Source organism: Triticum dicoccoides, chromosome 1A (assembly GCF_002162155.2).
Source record: "Triticum dicoccoides isolate Atlit2015 ecotype Zavitan chromosome 1A, WEW_v2.0, whole genome shotgun sequence".
Classification (NCBI taxonomy): Eukaryota; Viridiplantae; Streptophyta; class Magnoliopsida; order Poales; family Poaceae; genus Triticum; species Triticum dicoccoides.
This window is the reverse complement of record NC_041380.1, coordinates 605,599,057-605,605,120: the sequence shown is the minus strand read 5'-3', so window position 1 is coordinate 605,605,120 and position 6,064 is coordinate 605,599,057. Positions and strand designations below refer to the sequence as shown.

The 6,064-nt window shown below is 44.2% G+C and overlaps 2 long non-coding RNA genes across 2 annotated transcripts; both read left to right on the top strand.

Annotated features, from left to right (window-relative positions):
• The first annotated feature begins 316 nt into the window (after positions 1-316).
• Positions 317-4,201, top strand: LOC119295248. The gene is made up of 5 exons (XR_005143835.1): positions 317-675; positions 788-1,013; positions 1,668-2,526; positions 2,615-3,423; positions 3,518-4,201. It is a non-coding gene; the product is annotated as an uncharacterized LOC119295248 (long non-coding RNA).
• A 359-nt stretch (positions 4,202-4,560) lies between these two features.
• On the top strand, positions 4,561-4,977 carry LOC119295242. The gene is made up of 3 exons (XR_005143825.1): positions 4,561-4,610; positions 4,684-4,781; positions 4,866-4,977. It is a non-coding gene; the product is annotated as an uncharacterized LOC119295242 (long non-coding RNA).
• The last annotated feature ends 1,087 nt before the right edge of the window (positions 4,978-6,064 follow it).

Sequence of the window (6,064 nt, the reverse complement as noted above, 5' to 3'; positions counted from 1 at the left end):
GTTGCATTAAGGCAACCTCATAGCTAAGTAAGGCTATAGCTCAATGCAACACAACAAATATCATATCTAGATCTCCCCACCTAGATATTATTTGTGGATATGGTCTTTTCTTATTGATGCATGTGTTGCTACTTGTCGAGAGATGTTCATTATGGTGTATTTTGGCTGAATGATTTGCTTCTTGTTTCTATTATCATTAATGGTTGGCCATGCTATGGTAGGTTAATTAGCACCTTCTCTGAGGACGCGGTTGTTCTGCTCGCGAGCACAGATGAGCCCTTTATCCCCACGGTTCGACAGTGCTTGGGGATGCGTAGCGTGGAATAAGTGAGCCAGCTGATCGATCTTTTTTAATTCAGGATAGCAAGGGATACGGTATGGAGGTTTGCCGTACGCCGCGCCGGTGACGGAGGCCGCAGCTGGCGCCGTGACGGCAGATTCCCGGAGCCGTGGCCCGGGACGCTGTTGTACTCCTGATCCGTAGCTCAGGAACTGAGCACTCCGGTAAGCCGAGCTGTGGACCGTAGTAAATGAGGAAGCAGGCCAGGGCGGTGCTGTCTCCCACCTCTCTCCACGTTTTGTTGGATCGCCATTGACGCCCCGCGGAGGTCGGCGGTGCAGGGAAAACAGGGCGGCGACTGTCGGGCTGGAGTTCCTGATGCAAACTATTAGGAGGTAACACAAATCCCCCGCTCTCCCAACCCCATCTTCCCTTCCCTCTTTCTTCTTGTGGTTTCTGCATTGGATCTGTCTCTGAACCAAATTCAAAGAATTTGTTTGGTCGCAGCGCCGCGGTGATGGAAGAGGTCAACGACAACGAGCTACCAATGGAGCCGCTGCACTACCCCGCGGTGGCGGCAGGAGCCGAGGAGCTACGGCCAATGGGCACAGGTCGCGTTGACGACGAGATCTGTGTAGCTCGTGGAGCAGTTGCATCCGAGCAGGATAAGGAACCACAAGCATCTGAGCAATCAATTGGGCAGATGATCCAAAAACTCCGGCTGGACTCGCAGGTAATATACTGGTTAATTGTGTATGCATTGCAGATTGTTTGTCCCGATTTTAGTTGTACTTTGAATCCCATCAGCTGACGTGCGCGTAGGCTGGTCAGTTATGCAGTAACCTCTAGACACATAATTTCAGAACATTGGAATGATTGTGTACAAATTTCTTTGCAACGATTGTGTGCTTTATTCGTGGCAAGTGATTTACGTAGTAGCATCAAGCCATCAACGCATGATTAAGAGAAAGCAGTTCAGTCGATTAGATAGCGAAATTGAGCTGAAATCTTGAAATCATGGGACACCGAGATGCATAGTGTACTGAAAATCGAGCTTGGTCAATATGGTGAAAATAGGGTGAAAAGTAATGCAAAGAAATTTAATTTACACATATTGGGGAATATGAAAGTCAAGAAATAATTGAATTTGTAAGACATTAGGTTAGACATAATTAAACATGAGGGTATGTGACTAGGGTAGTGGATAACTAACATGCACAATAATGGATAAAACCATAATTCAGTTGGTATGCTTGTGAGAAGCATTTGTACTTCGGTTGTGGCTGGTGAAAATGAGAAACTAGATTACATCTTAATGTATGCATAGGGATCTTGTTCATGACACTAGAATGGATATGGCGTAACATATTGATTTATTGAAATACAGAGTTAGAATTGGAGCTGCTGCTCCAGGAAGGGTGCCTTGCCCTGGCTGACCCAGCGCCCTTGAGAAGGCAATACGGGGGTTCGGTGACAAACCATGCAACATTGTAATCGTGCCAGAACTGGGTACAAGCTTCGACAAGCTCGGGGAGGCCTATGATTTTTATTTGCAGGGTAAAGCAGGGGTGGAAACACACTAGATCATGCAGATGTGTGTACCCTGCATTAATAAGACTGCTTCGATCGAAGGACAATGATTGGTACATAGCTGAGCATCGAGAACATCACAACCATTCACTGTCTCCAACATATGGGCAGACAATACACTGGCCTTCCCACAAGCACATTGATACATACAATGGAGATTTGGGGAGCAGCTGCGTCAGAACAATGTCAATCTAGCCAAAGTGCATAGCATAATAGGAAGCTTTTTGGTTCAATGGAAAAGGTGCCATTCACGAAAAGAGCTCTGAAATTTTTGTGTGAAAAAATCAGCAGAGAGCAAGCAGAGAATGATGTGAGGAAAACAATGGAGGTTTTTGCAGGTCTGGGTTCAACGGACCCACACTTCACTTACCGTGTGCAGGCAGACAAGGATGGTCGGATAACAACTCTGATGTGGGCAAATGGGAGCATTAGATTGCAGTACACCTTCTTTGGAGATGTTTTTACCTTCGATACAACATACAGAACAAATCTGTACAACATGCCGTTTGGTCTGTTTGTAGGAGTGAATAATCATTTCCAGAGCATCATCTTGGCTGGGATTTTGGTCCGTGATGAAAAAGTGGAGACTTTTGAGTGGGTTTCCACAGAATGCGTTAGGATGATGGCTGGAAGTGCACCAAAGACAATTCTAACAGGTCAGAACCCATATTTTAGAAAATGTCTGTGTGACAACTGTGTAAAAATGATGTTATTTTAGCTAATATCATATTTGGTGTTGTGCAGATCAAAACCGTGCGATGGAGGTTGCCATAAAAAATGTGATGCCTCAAACAGCACACCGATGGTGTAAGTGGCACGTGCTGAAAAAGGCGAAGGAATCACTCGGTTCATTGTACACCAAGAAGAGCGAGTTCACGGCACAGTTCCACAAGGTAGTAAATCACATGCTTACGATCGATGAATTCGAGGAAGCATGGAAGATACTGGTTGAGTAATATAATTTAAAGACGCATGACTACATGACTCGAACTGTATGAAATAAGACACGAGTGGGCGAAGCCATATTTCAAAGGTGTTTTCTGTGCTAAGATGACAAGCACCCAATGCAGTGAAAGTGCAAACCACATGCTGAAGAGCTATGTCCCACCTGGTTGTCTGATGCATATGTTTGTCAAAAAATACATGAGACTGCAGTTTGACAGGGAAGCTGAGGAGAACTACGAGGAGAAACGGACACGAATAGTAAGTCAACGTTTGGTAATTGCCACTAGTTTTGTAGTGCTGACCTCTACGTTTCAGGGTAGAACACTATACAAAGCAAACTTAGCTATTGACAGACATGCTGGTAAGATATAGACACGTGCTATGTTCGAGCAGTTTGGACATATAAGGTAAATGTTGAGTGCGGTGCATACCAAGTTGAGGAGCTTGAGAAAGGGAAACTGTATCTTGCGATTCATACAGAGGCTGCAAGGAGAGAAAAGTGGTGTAGGGTGTCATATAAGGTAAATGTTCTTGAAGGAGGTGAGGAATTCGATTGCGAGTGTGGGCAATTTGCACACATGGGACTCCTTTGTAGCCATGTTTTGAAGGTATTGTTAGTACACAAATCAAGCATGCGTTGCCAGATACATATATATTCTGTGAAGTATGTGGTAAACTAACTAACCAAATTGAACTGTGCAGGTGATGGATTTCATTCGTATTACAGAGATACCGCCGAAACACATTGTGAAGCGATGGACGAGGGACGCGTGTGATGTGCTGCCAGCCCATCTTACTCAATACCAGAGAGATCATGCACACAAAAATACAAGCACCAACAGCAGCTGCTGTGAGTGGGGGTGCAGGCATCGAGGCAGTGAATGATGATGCTACTTCTGGAAATGAGACTGGGAACAGACACACTGGTTTATTGGCGCCGAAGAAATGGAAAGAAATGGGGCGCCCAACAACCAGCCGGGAGAAGGCACCGTACGAGGGACTCAGCAAGCGGACAATGTTCTGCAGCATATGTCGGCAGCAGGGGCACAAGAGGACTACATGCCTGGACCGGGGAGATGCCCCGAAGCCTGTTTGTAAACCAGCAAGGTGCAAGAATTGTGGGATTGAAGGTCACAGACGGAACAACTGCCAGAAATTGGGTGATTTACGGATGATTGGCTTGTGAGGAGGTGCAGCAGACTATGTACTTAAGACAATAATTCTGTAGAGCTTAATGTGTGCAACTGTAGTTCCATGCTATAGAATTATAGGTACCACCATTTCTGAGCACTATGGTGGTGTGTATGCTTCTGAATTTTTGGGCAATAAGTTGGAGTTCATAATTGGAAAATATAATAAAAATGTACTGAGGTGAAGCATACTGAATTTTGAAGAACTACGGTAGTGTCTACATTCCTGAATTTTTGGGCAATAAGTTGGAGTTCATAATTGGAAAATATAATAAAAATGTACTGAGGTGAAGCATACTGAATTTTGAAGCACTACAGTAGTGTCTACATTTCTGAATTTTTGGGCAATTTGTTGATGTCCAGAATTTGAAAATTTTATAATTAAAGTTCTGCTTTTCTGAATTTGTATGCAATATGGTGATGCATACTGAATTTCTTAGCACGATGGTGGTGCCTATAATTCTATAGCATGGTGCACAGGCAGAGTCCTCTCTCAGAGTCTGACCATTTTATTTGAAATGGGAGTCTGACCATTAGAAACACACTGTTCTTGCTGGATTGCAAAATCAGATCCATCTCAGAAGCTGGATGGAGTATCCGCAGAGGTTAGTCTCTTATGGATCTAATCTCGGTTTAACAAGCGTTGGAAGGAACTTCTTGCTTAAATCTATAGAATAGGTGCAGGTATCTGATGCATCTGAAAAGTTCACTCAACCAGCCTGACGGAGGAGAACTAGCTGCTAGTTCATCAAGGAGTGTCTGCAGTGGTTGGGCAGGTAAGACTGCGGGAGACGTAGGTTGCTAAGAATCCATAACCTGGTTTTACTACCAAATTGGTTGTGCTGATGACTTGCCTTCAGCGGACGGCGCGTGCAAACGAGGAACTGCAAGCGGAGAAGATAGGGGATGGATGTATATCGCGAGGAAGAAGATGGGTAGACTGGTGGTGGGTGCTGGTCCGCAATAAATGGTTATCAGACGGCGTCGGCTCAGGATCCGCGCTATACCGGCCTAGTTCGCTAGTGCATGTCTGAGCCAAAGCCCACTTAGCTGACGGCGTATCAAGCCCGTTACGAGAGGCATGGGCCCTCATAACTGTTCACCTGGTGATATACGGGAATAATGCCTGGGCTTATACCGGATGGATTGGGGATCACGAGGATTGTAGGCGGGTAGGATACCAAGAGCGCCTGTGCTCGGGCACAGAAGATCACTTTCGCTTCTCTGATCTATATGCTCATATTACTCCCTCCTTCCCAAATTAGGATGCTTATCCAGAGATGTTCATATTAGTTTTGCTTCTTGTATTATTGGAGGTCTTATTGGTTGAATGTTTCATATTGTCGTAATACTTCCACAAAAGTCCATTAGTGGTGTATACAGTAGTCATGCAAGTTTGCATCTCTTGTCATAAATGGTTGGCCAAATTAGGAGTATTCTAGCTGTAATGCTCTTATTTGGAATAACTTGAATATTCTTGAAAATTCTTGTCTCCAAGACCTAATCATTATCCTCCTCTGTGATTTACTGCTGGAGAAGAGCTGGAGGAGCACACAATATTGTTGATACTGCTGATTCTCCAAACATTCCACGAGTGTGTTGTCCTATGTATGTTGCTCAGGTTCTCTTCTTTTGTGTTTACTACACTTCAAATATCTTAGATAGCAGATATTGAGATTAAGATGACATGATGATGATTGATTCTAGTTGAGCATCTCCTTGTTGGTTCTTAGCTTATTGTGGCATGATATTTATGTGGTAGTTTTCCAAGTATTTCCTGATGGCCTATGAGAAGCGTTTCCCAGTCATCCATTTGGACTGGTTCATTAAGCATGTTTCTCTCATCCAGGAACACCATTATGTATGGCTCCAGTACTTATGAGCAGATTTATGGTCCCCTGGGGTCATCTTGAATGTAAAGCTCTGTTCGGTTCACAGGAAATTTAAAGGAAACTTTGAAGGTAGGAATTCCACAGGGTTTTTCATCTTTGATGTGTTCGGATCAAAGGAATTGTGAATAGTGAAACATAGAAAAGTCTCCCTGTTCCTACAGATTCCA